Below are 18871 nucleotides of genomic sequence, written 5' to 3'. Positions count from 1 at the left end.
CAATTATAAAATCGTCGCTCGAGCGATTAATATCCGTTTCTCTAAGCTGCTCGATACTATTATTGCCACCCACCAAAGCTGTGTGCCTGGACGCACGATACTGACTTCTGCTCTCGAATGTCGCGATGTAATTTCGGTGGCCGCTCTCGCTAATATCCCATGAGCTTTGCTTTTTCTTAATTTCTAAAAAGCGCTTGATCGTGTCAGCCATGCTTTTCTAACGAGAGTGCTCACTGTCGGCTTTAATAATGATCCTCGACATGTCTTAACTCGCCTTTTTACCGGTATCAGGGTCTCGGTGATTGTGAATGGTCACCCTACCCCCCCACCCCCCCCCCCCCCCCCGGATATCGATCAGACGGGCTTTACCCCAGGGAAGCCCCTTATCCATGTCCCTTTTTGTCTTGTTCTTACAGCCCTTACTTCGCCGCCTCAACATGCAATTACGTGGCAGGACTATATTGGGGGAACTTTTTCGGTCCGTGCATACGCCGATGACGTCATGGTTTTAGTACGACATGTCCAGGACATACCGAGGCTTTAAGATACCTTGGATTCATTTTGTCGTCTTGCTGGTGCTCGCAATAATGATCGTAAATGAACGTTCCTACTGTTGAGAGGATTCAATAATGTCGTCATTCCTTAGGCGAAAGTCGTCAATCGCCAAGACCTTAGGGATCTTAGTGGATCGCAATCCGATCAAAATGACGACACTAAATTGGCGTGAGGTTGCGAGTCGTGTTCATGGGGCGATCGTTGAACGTGAATGCCGTTCGCTTAGCCTCCTTCACAAGGTACGGGTTTTAGAAACCTATGTCTTCAGTAAACTGTATTAAGTTGCGCAGATCTTCCCGCTTCCCGCGATGATGGTCCGCAGACTGAAACAGGTGTCTGGTCGATTCCTGTGGCGCCGCCATATCTTTCGTGTCCGGTACGAAGTAGTGGCCAGGCCTCGAAAGCTTGGAGGATTCGCTCTTTCCGATATCAAAATGAAGACATCCCTCTTATTTGCCTGCCGCAATGTTTTAACCTGTACGCGGGGGGCTCTGCATTCAGTTACCTCTCGTTTACTTTTCCGCCTCCGGCCAGTCTGTCTGACCCCTCCTGTTGATGTTGGACGGATTAATACTAAATTACGGAACATTCGTGAATATTGTCTAATTATCGGTGCTCACATACTTTCTATGACGCACATTAATACGAGCATGCTGTCACTTTGTTGGGGTGCACCATTTTCCCTTTCTTTTGTTCTACTTGCTTCCCCATTAACGTGTTGGAAAACCATCTGCTGTCATCTTAGTCTTCCTGTATTTCGGATGGAGATGGCTTCAACGTGGTGCAAGGCCATTCGCAGTCTGATACCTACTGGTGATCGTCTTTTTGGTATTGGCCTTCGTTAGACTGATCAGTGCGAGGAATGTCATCAGACTGACGCCTTACTTCACAGGCTTGTTGTTTGCAGACGGGATCATTGGCTCTGCTTCCGCCGTCAATTAGCTTTCCCTTACTCGAGGGCCTGAAACTGCTTTCCCAGACGACCTTCTCCTACATCCGGACATTTCCTTTTTTCATTTCCTTCAGACGAAAACAAACATGATTGTCTGGCTCTTGGATTACTATGTTCACAATGTCGTTGAAGGTGGGAATGACCCAGATCCCCGCGTTTTTCACCATTATCTGACAACAGCAGTTGCCGCGATTCCGAACGCTTTTTGCGAATATGCTTTTTCTCGCGTTTAACCGTCCGGGTGTTGGTTAAGCTCCCCTGTGATCCCTGTTTCTCCCCTGAGCTTGAGTCCCCTCCCTTGTAACTTTGTTTTGTCACTTTTTTTCTTCCGCGTGTATATAAAAATCTGACAAGAAGGGTGTGATAATGGGCTAGTCTTCCCCTTTAGAATTTAATAATTGTTTGTGCTTGAACTAATTTGTTGATTTGCTTTTTGCAGCTGATATTAAATCATGATTAGACTATGGTTGTCTCATTTTCCTGAAAATACCAAGTCAATCTGAAATTAAAAAAAAGATCGTAAGAACTTCCCGCGAAAGGCAAAGGTCCCGAGTTCGAATCTCGGTCCGGCACACTGTTTTAATCTGACAGGAAGTTTCATATAAGCGCACACTCCGCTGAAAAGTGAAATTTTCATTCTGGGATGAAGAGTTTCTCTGCAGAAGGCGTCCGGACAGGAATATGTGGAAAACAGAGGCCATAAGAAGAGACACATTGATAGAACGTGTGTTGAGACACCAGGAAATAGTTTTCTTGACACTAGGCGGATCTATAGAGGTTCAAAACTGTAGGGGAAGACAGAGCAAGGAATATGTACGACAGATAATGGAAGACGTTTCGTGGAAGTACCCGTCTGCTATGAAGAGCTTCGCAAAGAGAGAGGTAAGTGGCGTTCTGCATAAACTCAAGCAGCAGACAAATGATATAAAATAATAGAAACTAAAATTAATATTATGTGATTATACAACAGTTTTGAAGAATCCGTTTCAGAGTTCAACCAGCCAAAAAATACCATCCGAAACAACAATCGCCAACCAAGGCGTAGTATCAATAGATGTATTTGGGTATAACAATAAAGAGAGAGAATAATAAACACACATTTGACTTCTTCAGAAAGTCAACAGCCACAGACATTATTATACCTGCTTCATCCAGCAACCCGCCGAATCAAAAATTAGCTGCCCTACGACACATGTTAGACAGACTAAATAACATCCCACTCAGCAAAGAGAACTACGACAAAGAATTACAAACAGTACAATTCATAACCACAAAAAATGATTACAGCACCCATATAATACAATAACGCAATCAAAAAATTAAAACACAGCTAAAGAGAAATCAAGACATGCAGAGAGCACAGAAACCCACGTACAATACATTACACATGGAAAAACAAAACAATGACACCTATGACATTAATAACAAAAATCAACACACAGGATAGCAAAAATACTACGGAAACAGGGATTACAAAGAGCTTACAGCACAAGAAACACACTCCAGTAACATTTACAAACAACAGACAAACCAGATAAATACCAAGGATCAGGTATATACCAGCTATAGTGCCAAGAATGTAAATCAATACATCTAGGGATGACAAGCAGGAACCTCAAAGCTAGATATAAAGAACACACAAGAAATTTAAAACATGAAGATAGCCATTCTACCTTCGCTAAACACCTTATAAAACATGGACAACAACCATCCAACATGGAATGTGACATGACAGTTATGAGAGTGAATATCTACAACGCAAAGCTCCTGACATTGCAAGAAAACTATCACATAAAATGAGCCATTCCAATAGAAGAGACGGTACTTAGCGACCAAATCCATATAAACCATAACTCTCTCATCATGGTAGCCACCAAAACTATAACAAACAGAGATGTAACCAGGGTACATTATTAATGAATATCCTTCCCTCACCTCTCTCTCTCTCTCTCCCTCTCTCTCTCTCCCACACCCCACCCCACGCGCACACACACACACACACACACACACACACACACACACACACATACAGAAACATGTACTCATATTTATTAAGAATAATAATAATACATTTACACAACATGGACTGTGACATGACAGTTATCAGAGTGAATAATCACAACAGAAAGCTCCTGACATTGCAAGAAAACCGTCACATACAATGAGCCATTGCAATGGAAGAGAAGGTATTCAACGACCAAATCCATATAAACCATAACTCTATGATCATACTAGCCACCAAAACAATAACAAACCGAAATGTATTCAGGACAAATAATTAATGAATATCCTTCCCCTCACCTCCCCCCCCCCCCACACACACACACATACAGAAACATGAACTCATACTTATTAAAAATAATAATAATACGTTTACACACAGCAAACCACACACACACATATATTTACTATAAAAAATTACAGTACACACAGAAAAATACATACACACACGTAATCTCGTATCTATTTAAAAAAATTACATTTACACACAGCAGAATACACACACACGCCCCCCATCCCCCGGGCGCGCGCTCACACACACACACACACACACACACACACTCACAGAGAGAGAGAGAGAGAGAGAGAGAGAGAGAACAAATGAAAACATGAAACACAATACAAACAAAAGACGGACAAACACACAACAACAGTTGGCAAGGCTACATAAACGTACCATAAACCGCACATATGTTTATCTGCAAATGCAAATTGAAAGTGAAACATGCGATGTGACAAATGTGGAACGCCAGAAATCGGCCAGCTGAAGTACGGAAACTAACAAATACACCTCCAGGACCACACACATGTGTTAACACAGCTGGAAATCGTAAATAACACCGAACGATACTTTCACAATACGCATCTTATGCTACAGAAGTTATTTCTAGCCTAAAAATCAAGAGAAAAACAAGACAAAATGTAATATAGCAGCATATTATATCCATCATATAATATGTTTATTGTTGTTGTTGTTGTGGTCTTCAGTCTTGAGACTGGTTTCATGCAGCTCTCCATGCTACTCTATCCTGTGCAAGCTTCTTCATCTCCCAGTACCTACTGCAACCTACATCCTTCTGAATCTGCTTAGTGTATTGATCTCTTGGTCTCCCTCTACGGTTTTTAACCTCCACGCTGCCCTCCAATGCTAAATTTGTGATCCCTTGATGCCTCAAAACATGTCCTACCAACCGATCCCTTCTTCTAGTCAATTTGTGCCACAAACTTCTCTTCTCCCCAATCCTATTCAATACCTCCTCATTAGTTACGTGATCTACCCATCTAATCTTCAGCATTCTTCTGTAGCACCACATTTCAAAAGCTTCTATTCTCTTCTTGTCCAATCTATTTATCGTCCATGTTTCACTTCCATACATGGCTACACTCCATACAAATACTTTCAGAAACGACTTCCTGACACTTAAATCTATACTCGATGTTATCAAATTTCTCTTCTTCAGAAACGATTTCCTTGCCATTGCCAGTCTACATTTTATATCCTCTCTACTTCGACCATCATCAGTTATTTTACTCCCTAAATAGCAAAACTCCTTTACTACTTTAAGTGTCTCATTTCCTAATCTAATTCACTCAGCATCACCTTATTTAATTTGACTACATTCCATTATCCTCGTTTTGCTTTTGTTGATGTTCATCTTATATCCTCCTTTCAAGACACTGTCCATTCCGTTCAACTGCTCTTCCAAGTCCTTTGCTGTCTCTGACAGAATTACAATGTCATCGGCGAACCTCAAAGTTTTTACTTCTTCTCCATGGATTTTAATACCTACTCCGAATTTTTCTTTTGTTTCCTTTACTGCTTGCTCAATACACAGATTGAATAACATCGGGGAGAGGCTACAACCCTGTCTCACTCCTTTCCCAACCACTGCTTCCCTTTCATGCCCCTCGACTCTTACAACTGCCATCTGGTTTCTGTACAAATTGTAAATAGCCTTTCGCTCCCTGTATTTTACCCTTGCCACCTTCAGAATTTGAAAGAGAGTATTCCAGTTAACGTTTTCAAAAGCTTTCTCTAAGTCTACAAATGCTAGAAACGTAGGTTTGCCTTTTCTTAATCTTTCTTGTAAGATAAGTCTTAAGATTAGTATTGCCTCACGTGTTCCAACATTTCTACGGAATCTAAACTGATCTTCCCCGAGGTCCGCTTCTATCAGTTTTTCCATTCGTCTGTAAAGAACTCGCGTTAGTATTTTGCAGCTGTGACTTATTAAACTGATAGTTCGGTAATTTTCACATCTGTCAACACCTGCTTTCTTTAGGATTGGAATTATTATATTCTTCTGGAAGTCTGAGGGTATTTCGCCTGTGTCATACATCTTGCTCACCAGATGGTAGAGTTCTGTCATGACTGGCTCTCCCAAGGCCATCAGTAGTTCTAATGGAATGTTGTCTACTCCTGGGGCCTTGTTTCGACTCAGGTCTTTCAGTGTTCTGTCAAACTCTTCACGCAGTATCTTATCCCCCATTTCACCTTCATCTACATCCTCTTCCATTTCCATAATATTGTCCTCAAGTACATCGCCCTTGTATAAACCCTCTATATACTCCTTCCACGTTTCTGCCTTCCAATCTTTGCTTAGAACTGGGTTGCCATCTGAGCTCTTGATATTCATACAAGTGGTTCTCTTCTCTCCAAAGGTCTCTTTAATTTTCCTGTAGGCAGTATCTGTCTTACCCCTAGTGAGACAAGCCTCTACATCCTTACATTTGTCCTCTAGCCATCCCTGCTTAGCCATTTTGCACTTCCTGTCGATCTCATTTTTGGGACGTTTGTATTCCTTTTTGCCTGCTTCATTTACTGCATTTTTATTTTTCTCCTTTCATCAATTAAATTCAATATTTCTTCTGTTACCCAAGGATTTCTATTAGCCCTCGTCTTTTTACGTACTTGATCCTCTGCTGCCTTCACTACTTCATCCCTCAGAGCTACCCATTCTTCTTCTACTGTATTTCTTTCCCCCATTCCTGTCAATTGTTCCCTTATGCTCTCCCTGAAACTCTGTACAACCTCTGGTTCTTTCAGTTTATCCAGGTCCCATCTCCTTAAATTCCCGCCTTTTTGCAGTTTCTTCAGTTTCAATCTGCAATTCATAACCAATAGGTTGTGGTCAGAATCCACATCTGCCCCTGGAAATGTCTTACAATTTAAAACCTGGTTCCTAAATCTCTGTCTTACCATTATGTAATCTGTCTGATACCTTTTAGTATCTCCAGGATTCTTCCAGGTATACAACCTTCTTTCATGATTCTTGAACCAAGTGTTAGCTATGATTAAGTTATGCTCTGTGCAATATTCTACAAGGCGGCTTCCTCTTTCATTTCTTAGCCCCAATCCATATTCACCTGCTATGTTTTCTTCTCTCCCTTTTCCTATCGACGAATTCCAGTCACCCATGACTATTAATTTTTCGTCTCCCTTCACTACCTGAATAATTTCTTTTATCTCATCATACATTATTAAACCTATATAATTATTAAACCTACTCCTGCATTACTCTATTTGATTTTGCATTTATAACCCTGTAATCACCTGACCAGAAGTCTTGTTCCTCCTGCCACCGAACTTCACTAATTCCCACTATATCTAACTTTAACCTATCCATTTCCCTTTTTAAATTTTCTAACCTTCCTGCCCGATTAAGTGATCTGACATTCCACGCTCCGATCCGTAGAACGCCAGTTTTCTTTCTCCTGATAACGACGTCCTCCTGAGTAGTCCCCGTCCGGAGATCCGAATGGGGGACTATTTTACCTCCGGAATTTTTTACCCAAGAGGACGCCATCATCATTAACCATACAGTAGAGCTGCATGCCCTCGGGAAAAATTACGGCGGTAGTTTCCCCTTGCTTTCAGCCGTTCGCAGTACCAGCACAGCAAGGCTGTTTTGGTTAATGTTACAAGGCCAGATCAGTCAATCATCCAGACTGTTGCCCCTGCAACTACTGAAAAGGCTGCTGCCTCTCTTCAGGAACCACATGTTTGTCTGGCCTCTCAACTGATACCCCTCCGTTGTGGTTGCACCTACGGTACGGCCATCTGTATCGCTGAGGCACGCAAGCCTCCCCACCAACGGCAAGGTCCATGGTTCATGGGGGGGATGTTTATTGTATGTATACAAAAAATGTATTTCCTGCCACTGATGATGCTTCCCAAATAATAGGAGCGAAATGCGTATGGAAATAAACAAACTGCCTTCATTTAGTTGCATAGACCATACATACCTCCACGATCGTAGAGGTAAAATTAAAATAAGTAAGAGTAATTAAATCAGCAGTATGATTGTCTACAAATGTCTTTGAGAAACACAATGATAAAATTCACTATTGCACCATCAAAATTAAGCACCTAATATGGGTACATGAAGAACAAGCAAATTTTGATATATAGGAGAAGGTATTCGGACCAGTGGAAGAGAAAGAATGCTACCAGAATACGATTAACGAAGATGGACTTAGCAATCTACTTAACAACACTCGTTCATAACAAAAAATTGTCTAGAAAGCAAATGTTCAAAAACTCCCCACTACCAAAGATTGAGTTGGCCATAATGCCATATGCAACAGAAACACTGAGCTAAAAATCAATAAAGGAAAATAAAGAAATGAGGGAAATGGAAAGAAAGAGTGTTACAAAAAGTAAAAACATTTAAAGTAACATGTAATACAAAAGTATACAATTATGCAGAATTATTTATTTTTTACTTTTTGTTACACTCTTTCTTACGGACTAAGTCTTACGGACTAAATTAGGAAAAGAAGACTAACGTTCTGTGGGTGCGTACAGAGAGTAAGCTTATAAGAACAACTGAACAGCTTCTTTCTTTCTCTTATTTCCCCAGCATTTATTGCCATCTACTACGAAGTCCCCTATTCGACGACTTAGTAATTTTTTTTAATTATTTATCTCTGTGAACGACTGCTCTTCCTGATGCCACAGTTGTCACAGTAACATAAAGGAGGAAAGCAATGTGCGCCATTTGTCTGTGAATCGCGTAAACTTTGTTCTGTATGTTATCGTATTTGAACAGCTTATGTGTTACGTCATGTGATACGGAATTTGGGTACAGCATATCATTCGTCTAAACGAGCGTGGAAACCACCTAAAACACACCGTCAGGCTGATCCGTGTACCAGCCCAACGTCGTTACTCTGCCGCGCGATTTCGATTAGAGTCTGGATCAGCTTCTTGTGCAGGAAGCTAGTGTGCTGCTTCTTATTCAATTTCTTTAGAGTACCTGTGATGTTTCAGATTTCAAATCTGTACTGTTCTGAGCATCATCTGTTTCTACGTCCGTCATGTTCAAACGTCATCTGTCATTCCTGTTTTCTTCCTACCTCTTCCTCTAATTCCTTCCACTTTTCCCTATGTAATTCTTTGTTGCAGGCAACTGCTATGCATTCTTTTCAGATTCCTTCGATAAATTTTCTTTCATCACCTATTTTCTTCAAAACTTCCTCATTCTAAAGTCGGTTTCAGAATTCTTCTCCATAGCTACATTTCGAAACTTCCTAATATTTTTTCTTCCTTTTTAACCATCCATGATTCACTGCTGTATACACTACAATCCAGATACAAAATTGAGCAAATCCCTTCCTCAACTGCGTTGGAATTCCTCTAGATGTTACTAACTGCTTCACTTTTACAAACGCTCTCTTTCCTATGGATATTTTACTCCTCATTTCGTCCGTATAACTTCAATTCCATGATAAAAAACTTTCACATGTAGAAAGACTCTTACTTGTTCTCTCTTTTTTCTCTCTGAGAATACGTTTACTGGAGCTTCCTTCATGCCTGTTCTCAGCACTTCCTCTTTCCAGTATTTATCTTCATCCTATACTCTTTGCTCCTTCCTGCAATACTCTTCAACATTTTCTGTAGCTTCTCTTTTTATTCCGCCGGCACTGCTGGCCCATCCGCTTATTTTATAGTCATTCTCCTTTCTCTTCTAATTACAATGACTCTTGTATCCTCTATGGCCCTACCTAACAGTTTTTCTCCACATATGTTGAATAGCTTCGGTGACAGTGAGCATCTTTGCCTTACAACTCTTTCAGTGCACATATATTCCGTCACCAGATTGCCTACACTATCACCTTTTGCTCTGTACACGTCTCCTATGTTAACCTTCCATCATTCCACCTTCCACTTCTTTTAAAAATATCAGCCGTATACTCCAGCTGACAATACCAGAAGTCTTCTTCCAGTCGACAATGCAAATAAACACCACCTTGTTCATTTCTGTCACTCTTTATCTTATCATCCTCATACAACCTATGGCACCTCTTGTTCTTTTACCTTTGTTGAACCAAACCTGGTTGTCCCCATTATTTTCCTCAATTTTCCTTTCGAGTCTCTGTAGGATGACTCTCGTTATAGCCTTTGTTACTGGACAGATGAAAGTAACTGTCTTATATTCTTTGTATTCTTTTGTATAGTACTTTTTTGGTAAATGTAGTAGAATAGTCTTAAGTAAATCTTGATACTAGATTCCGATGTCATAAATTCTGTTTACTACCACAGTCAATGTGGATATCGAATTTACACCTAAGATTTTCAGTGTCTCAGATGGTATTTTGCTAGGGCCCAATGGTTTCTTTTCCCGGAGCTCCTGTTTCATTTTCTCCAAAACACATTTCAATATGTTAGGACTTCGTTTTTTTTTTCATTTTCTTCCCCTTCATCTTCCAAATTCAATCTGATGTTATCAGCTTATACACCATACACCTCTTCCACGTAATCCACCCAAACGTCTATACAAACCATACTCACGCGAAACTGAAAGTTGGCAAGATTTCTAAGACAAAACTGTTCGAAAAAGACATTTAAGAAAATGCAGAGCAGGAGAGAAGAAAGAAAGCGTAACGCAAATTTAATTTGCTAAAAATGGTCCTCAGATCGTCTCTAACGAAAGAAGCGTGTGAAATTTAATATGTTCGAGTAACCTTCATGTACGACATCTGAATATGATGGCGAACAGGCGGTCAAACATGTCTGTGTGGAAGTTAGCGGAAAGACGTCAGGTGGTAAGTAATGCTGTAAACGACGGAAGAAACGTTGAGCTGGAAGTGTGTAGAAGCCCACCTAGTAGAAACTGAATACTGCTGAAAAGTTGCTTTTATTGGGACTCCTTTCTTACCGTGAGTTCGTATAAGCAATAAAATGACCAGAGATGTGTGCACGTGTCGATCAATGGCAGAACTCACACAGTTCTCTCTGAGCTGACCTGTGGCTGGGCTACATAAAACTTTTTCAGGGTTTTTGGTGTGGTGCAAACCAGGCCTTGGCCGAAACGTGATTGAAATATGCAGTTTCTGATTTTTAACTCTTGCGGTGAAATTTAGGAGCTGACCGGACGAACGTCTAGGCAAGTCCACATGCTGCTTTAATCGATGGGGTCGCATGGTGCCCTTGCAAGTTGGGAAGATATTAATATTAAAATTGTCTGCGTAAACTTCAGTCTGCTTCCGACGTTTCTTTCAGACGTGATGAATTCAGTCACTTTATTGGCGACTCATATGAACCAGGATGCAGTCTACCATACAAACTAAACTTGTTTTAGAATTAGAATAATAAAATCATCTGCACAATCACATTTATATCTAATAAAATATCCTGTTTCGGCTGACATTAGCAACGCTCAGGTCATAAAATACAGTGCGTGGTTACGTCCCACCACTGACAACATGGTTTCCGCAGTCGTGGAATGGAAGCACAGCCTATATTTTAGTATCACTGGAGGCCGATGTCGACCGAAACCGGTTACTTCGTTAGGAATAAATGCGATTGTGCCAGATAATTATATTACTCAAAAAATAATCAGTCACTGTATTCCCTTCTAAATACAAATGGCGGTCTTCCCATTGTTTGTAAACTTTAACGGGTCAAATAAAGAGAAACTAAAACTGCCCTCTACCCAGTGTGAATAGCTTTCCCAGCGGTTTATTCCCGTTTCCTTCGCTCACCAGTTACCACATGTTTCCATAACCCTATTGCTTCCATTCCGTATTAGCTGTCCTATCCTACATTGCTCCGAAATATCTAAGGAGGAAGGCAGCTAAGGTAAACCTGCTCTCCCATGTACGAAGCGCTACAAGATCCACCAACAATCCCTATGAAATGACGTGAACCACACTAGGCTGGTTCAGAAGGTATCAGTTCCTTCGACGTGACATTCGGGTGGCGCCAACGCAGGAACGAACGTACGTACACTCAACAACGGTCAGCTATCTCAAGACCCAACGAAAAAAGTTGATGATTTAAACCACCGTGCCAAATTTGATCTAAGATCAATGGCAATAGGACGGGTTAATGAAGATGTGGCTACGCTTTGACGAAGTGGGGTTTCCTCTAAACTGTTGGTGCCGAATGTGGAACAAAGGAGGAAATTATGAAATCGTAGTTAATGAGTCAGCACTTGCGGTATTCCATGGCGATCTGATGACTCGGCACCAGGTGACTCCGAGTGTTCTGAGCTGGTTGTCAAGTTTAGACATTTGCATTTTAGAGTAGACACTATTCGGTGCAAGGAAACCGACACACACAGAAACACGTACACACACTTATGGGCATGCAGATGTGTGTGTGTGTGTGTGTGTGTGTGTGTGTTTGCTATCCGTATGACAGTAATTTAATGAAAATTTCTGTCCAGAAGTCATTCACTAGTTGCTGTGAAGCTAAGTAATTTAATCACATGTAATTTTAAGTTCTCAGTGTAATTAGACGAGCAGCGTACCCAGTGACCACATACAGTACATTTCCTTGGTACAGAATGAAATAACCTGTCCTTGTGTGCCGAATTAATCCATATATTTTATAAAAACGGATAATTGTATCGTTGCCTATATTCCACATCCGCTATTAAACCACTGGCTCGATTTGACCCAAACTTCGCACTGTCTGGAAAGAAGCGCTGTGGTGTGTAAGAACCACCCACCTATCAAAGAGGTGGGGGTGCAGTTGAAAAAGTAGCGTAGCCCACGACTGACAAATATCTGGAATTTATTCATTCAACATTTAAGAGTGGGAGCACTGAGTCACTTGGAACAAACTCTATACGTAATTTCAATGTTTATCCCTTACTGCATTTTCATGTAGTGCAGTAAAACAGCTGCATCAAGAATTACATTTCAATTTATGGCTTTTTTTGATAGAAACTCTATTCGTCACACATATCGCGTACAGTATTCACATATCATCGACTGCACTTGCAAAATACAGGGTGATTCAAAAAGAATACCACAACTTTAAAAATGTGTTTTTAATGAAAGAAACGTAATATTACCTTCTGTTATACATCATTACAGAGAGTATTTAAAAAGGTTTTTTTTTCACTCAAAAACAATTTCAGAGATGTTCAATATGACCCCATCCAGACACTCGAGCAATATCAACCCGATATTCCAACTCGTTCCACACTCTCTGTAGCATATCAGGCGTAAGAGTTCGGATAGCTGCTGTTATTTCTCGTTTCAAATCATCAATGGTGACTGGGAGAGGTGGCCGAAACACCATATCCTTAACATACCCCCATAAGAAAAAATCGCAGGGGGTAAGATCAGGGCTTCTTGGAGGCCAGTGATGAAGTGCTCTGTCACGGGCTGCCTGGCGGCCGATCCATCGCCTTGGGTAGTTGACGTTCAGGTAGTTACGGACAGATAAGTGCCAATGTGGTGGCGCTCCATCCTGCTGAAATATGAATTGTTGTGCTTCTTGTTCGAGCTGAGGGAACAGCCAATTCTCTAACATCTCCAGATACTGTAGTCCAGTTACAGTAGCACCTTCGAAGAAAAAGGGACCAAAAACTTTATTGGCTGAAATGGCAGAGAAAACGTTCACCTTAGGCGAGTCACGTTCATACTGAGTTGTTTCCCGCGGATTGTCAGTGCCCCAGATACAGACATTGTGACGGTTGACTTTCCCGTTAGTGTGGAAAGATGCTTCATCACTAAACACAATCTTTGAAACGAAAGATTCATCTGTTTCCATTTGAGCAACGATAAAATCACAGAAATCGATTCTTTTAATCTTATCAGCTGCAGACAGTGCTTGAACCAATTTCAGACGATAAGGTTTCATAACTAACCTTTTTCGTAGGACTCTCCATACAGTTGATTGTGGAATTTGCAGCTCTCTGCTAGCTCTGCGAGTCGATTTTCCTGGGCTGCGAACAAATGCTTGCTGGATGCGTGCTACATTTTCATCACTCGTTCTCGGCCGTCCAGAACTTTTCCCTTTGCACAAACACCCATTCTCTGTAAACTGTTTATACCAACGTTTAATACACCACCTATCAGGAGGTATAACACCATACTTCGTTCGAAATGCACGCTGAACAACTGTCGTCGATTCACTTCTGCCGTACTCAATAACACAAAAAGCTTTCTGTTGAGCGGTCGCCATCTTAGCATCAACTGACGCTGACGCCTAGTCAACAGCGCCTCAAGCGAACAAATGTACAACTAAATGAAACTTTATAGCTCCCTTAATTCGCTGACAGATAGTGCTTAGCTCTGCCTTTTGTCGTTGCAGAGTTTTAAATTCCCAAAGTTGTGGTATTCTTTTTGAATCACCCTGTATACCAATGTACGGCACATAGTTTGGAAATATGATGTCATATAAACTGACGTGCGTGAAAAGCATGACGTTTTAGTTTATTGCTACTATAGAACCAACTCTACTCCCAACACACTTTGCGGACAGTGCGCACAAATACCGTTGAATGAATCTGTAACATTATATAATAGTACGACTCATTGTTCAGAAGATAAGACGTCAAAACATTGAATTTCGTGGAAAGGAAACTGCGGGGTGAAATTCACTAGGGGTACAAGTCAAATACGGGTACCAGTTTGTATGAAATATGTTAAATATATTTGAAATGTATGTGACACAAGCTGCAAGTAAAAACTGCTCCTAAATCCAATGTCAACCAAACTTGGTACACATGTTACTTATGTATTATCTCGAAAAAATATTGTGGGCCTAGGAATCACCTACTATTTTGAGGAGTGCTCACGGAGAGAGAAGGATGGAGAAAGAGGAGATGGAGAAACAGTCAGGGGTAAGGAGTAAAAGGACATAGTTAGAGGACGAGAAGGGCAGACAAACGGAGAGGATGAGATTGAGGGCGTGGGAGATGGGTGAAAAGGGAAGCGGGAGGAAACGGAGAGAGTGAGGGGGTGAATAATGTGAGGAGTAAGAGGGGGAAGGAGGAGATGCGTAGAAAAAGGGGGGAGAGGAGGAATCTGAGATGTACGGAGATAGGTGCAGAGAAAGTGGACACAGAAGTGGAGGAGGAGTGGTCTAACAGAACACTAGAATAAATACATAGCCAGGCATTTCGAGGTGTTCAGTTTGTATGATTAAAATTCGCTGTCATTGGCGTATCTCGTTTTGTTTGATCTTCAGTATGTTAATATTGGACTGCATGCTAAACAGACTACAGACACATATGCACTGCACATGTGATTCCTATAAGGACCAATATTCACAGATGCAACGTTGTTCTTTTCCATGTCAGTAACCTTTCAGTTGACCTATCCTGCTAACATTAATCATATCACGTAACATAATATCTAATGCGGCCTTACAGTTGGCTGACTATGCCCGGATATTTTAACTAGCAATTCAATAAAAGTGAATAATAATCTCACTGTGTGTACTAGAAGAAAAATGATATTTATAAATAAGTAAGCTCCATTCACTACATGTATGCCTCATACTGCATAGGAGCTATCAAAGCTGGATGAACTGCTTGAATGAACATGGGCCGGTAGAATGTCGCGGGTAAAATGAGAAGACCTGACAGTTTATAGATTTAGCTGTAACGACAAAGGGGATCTGGTATCTAGAAGTGGTTAACATGTAATGGTTAACATGTAAAGGACATTGGAATATTGAAGGGAGAGCGAGTACAAGTTACTTTCAGGTAGTTTACAGGTTGAGTGCGTTGTGAGACGTGGATAGAACGGTCTAAGAAGTTCCGCAGAGGAAATCGCCACTGCCGACCCTTGAAACAGCACAGTGGCTCCTGGCAGCCACCTGTTGCTAGCTAATACCACACGTCAGGAATAGATCGCTTCTGCTGATCGTTTGACTCACCACACAGCTCATTAATTTACAAAACTCGTGTGCCTTTTGTGTAGCCAGCTAGAAAAATGAGTCGACACGTGTAATGTTTCAATGTCGTACTTTCACAGGCATTCTTTGAAGCAGGGAATTAAATGCTTTACTCCGTGCGATCCATTAATGGTTTCTGAACTGAAGAAAAACCGGCAGTAACGCATTGTACGTAAGTTGAGACACGGACTCATTGTACCTAGCTCATCTGACGCAATCGCGACTAGTAACGTAACTTCGCTGGCCATTAGAATTGCAACAGCAAGATGATTAGCAATTATCGAGACCTTACTACTTGTGCGGAATGATTAATTAATTAATTGGAGTGTTTCTGTTGATCTTGTAAGTCAGCATTATTCAAGAAAAGGATAACAAGGGTTCACACACTCGTCCGACCACCCTCGTTATGCTCCTCTGTTTGGTACCTTACAACGACTGAGGTCAATGCCTGGCGGGGCCCACTGAAGAGGTTCACAGTTCACTCCGTTAACCAACATTGTTCAATTTGTGCTTGTGATATTTCTCCGAAGATATGGTCTTTAATTTTTCTATGAGGAAATGTTGCAGAAATACTGATACATTTATACGTATATTACGAGACAAGTGTATTACGAGAAAAGGGAAATTAAATGCCCATTGGTAAGCGTTCCTCTGACATAAGAAGATACAGTCTTAAGAACACATAACACGAATGATAAAACCAACACTTTTCATCTAGAGGTTACAGAGTTTAGAGCTACCTTTCTAATTCCTGCTTTAGTGTATCCTTTTAATGGTAAATCAACCACCCAAAAAGGTGTACTTCTGGCCATTAAAATCGTAACACTAGGAAGATTAACCAGTAACGAAGCTGTACTCATTGCGTGTATATGCAAGAGCAGCATGAATACACGTTTAAATTTGCATGTGATCTGGGGGTGTACAGAGTGTGACATACACACAACTGCCTCCTCACTCAGGGATATTAATTTTAATTCGGTCGTCCATCGTGCTGAACTGAGCCTAGAGGGGAGATACGGACACAGCACCCAGAGTTGCTTCAGCTCACTGCCACAGTCCAACCACTGTAGTGACTGGCAAGTGCTAGCGTGCTAGCCGTTCAAGAACGCACTACCAGACGTTTTGAATCTAGAGAACGCGTTGGCCAAGGCAACAAACTGACACTCTCACTCTCATATCATGTATTAACTGAGAGGACACCACATGTCGTATCTACTGCTTTATTTTCGTCTCCTTTCAAACATATAAGTATTACAGAGATGAATCGCAAATACAGAATTTATTTAATCCTCAACAGCCTCACCACCTGGTCAGTATCAAGTGGGATGACACGTTGCACCAGCCGACTAATATTTCTTCCTTCTAGGGTATGAAGCTTTAAGGTTCTGCGCGTCGAATACATAACACACGGATACAACGCAAACAAAGCAACTGGGGCAGTGTTCCTGGACATCGAAAAGACCTTTGACCGTCTGTGGCACAACGGCCTCATACGCAAACTCAGCGACGGACGGTTCCCCGACGGGCTCTTACTTCTCATACACTCATATCTCGCGGACAGGAATTTCAACACCGACGTGGAGGGCAAACAATCAACACGACACGGTATCCAGGCTGGAGTACCCCAAGGAAGCATCCTAGGGCCCATACTGTCTAACCTCTACATTAATGACCATCCAGCTACACGCAACACGATGGTGGCAATCTACGCGGATGACACTGCCATCGTCGAGCAAGACTGGAAACCGTCCAACATTAACTCACGACTACAGACTGCACTCAGAGAGGCAGAGCCTTGGTTTGTAAAATGGGGTGTTAGAATAAACTTCGACAAGTGCGAAGCCGTTCTGTTCACTACAAGACCGAAACTACTGCGAAAACATCAACGCTGCAACCCAATAACACTAAATGCAATCCCAAAATGTTTCCGTGAAAAGGTCAAATACCTTGGTGGCTAGCTGGACCGGAAACTACTCTGGGGGGACCAACAAAGCAAACGCGAGGCTCAAACTATCCTGTGCTTAACAGACGTAGCACTCTGAACAGGAGGGTGTCCAGGTCCATGTACATTACACTTATTAGACCTCTGATGACGTATGCTGCCGCCATCTGGGGATACGCTCCGCCCACAGGACTGCGCCGTCTGCAGCTCATACAAAACAAAGTACTCAGAATCATAAGCAATGCACCGCGTTACACACGCGCCGCGGATCTTCACCGGGAATTTCGACTAGATACCGTCTTGCAGGTATTCCAAATACTCTCCACACGACTTTACAGAAACATGAGACACTCGCGTAACCCGTTTATTCTTTCTCTGGGGAACTACGACCGCAACAATAGATGGAAACAAAGACACTATTGGCGAGGAACTAAACATCTATGGGCAATAGTACGCTAACACAACAGTACTGGCGATCCCCTGCAACATAGCTACCACTGGCAACCCCAGATGCTCGACCCGCCGAAAAACAGGCAATCGCAGGGAAGCCGTACTGTACACAACACGCAAACCAGCCACACACACATCCCCAACAGTGTGAGCTGATCTATGGCCGATCGCCCACTAATGTGTGACGACCTCGAACTGTTACAGGGACGCAACCGCTGCAGCAGGCCCTACAACGAGTACCCGCAACGATAAAGGTAACAATGCACGATGCCTCGCACTAACGTAACATCACCTTGTATGCTCTGTCGCAGTTAGCAAGCCGCTACTGCTCTTACTACCAGTCCTACTGTCGCAGAGGTTTTTTTCTCTTGGTGCTTGCCTTGGCACTTTCTTCTCCTCTGCCCTTACAAACCGATACCCTTCGATCGCTTTCGTTATCTTTCTGTCTCGTGATGGACCATGTCAGTGAGTAATCCTACCCAGAAGCATGAACAACATCACAGCCCGCATCCTGTGACTCCTGATTCGAAAACTAACATGTTACATGGTGGTGTCAGTAGAACTTTTTGGTTGGTCATCACGTCGGTGTGGGCGTGGAGGGGCACCATCCTATAGGGAAAAAAAGGCGGAGAAACTGACTGAAAGGGAAGGAAATATTGATGTCAGCTGCATCCGGGAATTTATACAGAGTCAGCGACGACGAGTGAAGATGTGTGTCGGACAGGTATTCGAGACCGGGATCTCCTGCTTGCTAGGCAGTTACGTTAACAACTGTGCTGCCCCGACCCGCGCTGACAATCTTGGCGCTTCTCCCAGCAGTGTGTCGTGG

The sequence above is a fragment of the Schistocerca serialis genome, unplaced genomic scaffold (genome assembly GCF_023864345.2).
Source record: "Schistocerca serialis cubense isolate TAMUIC-IGC-003099 unplaced genomic scaffold, iqSchSeri2.2 HiC_scaffold_1362, whole genome shotgun sequence".
NCBI lineage: Eukaryota > Metazoa > Arthropoda > Insecta > Orthoptera > Acrididae > Schistocerca > Schistocerca serialis.
The sequence above is the reverse complement of the archived record's forward strand: the minus strand, read 5'-3'. Positions refer to the sequence as shown.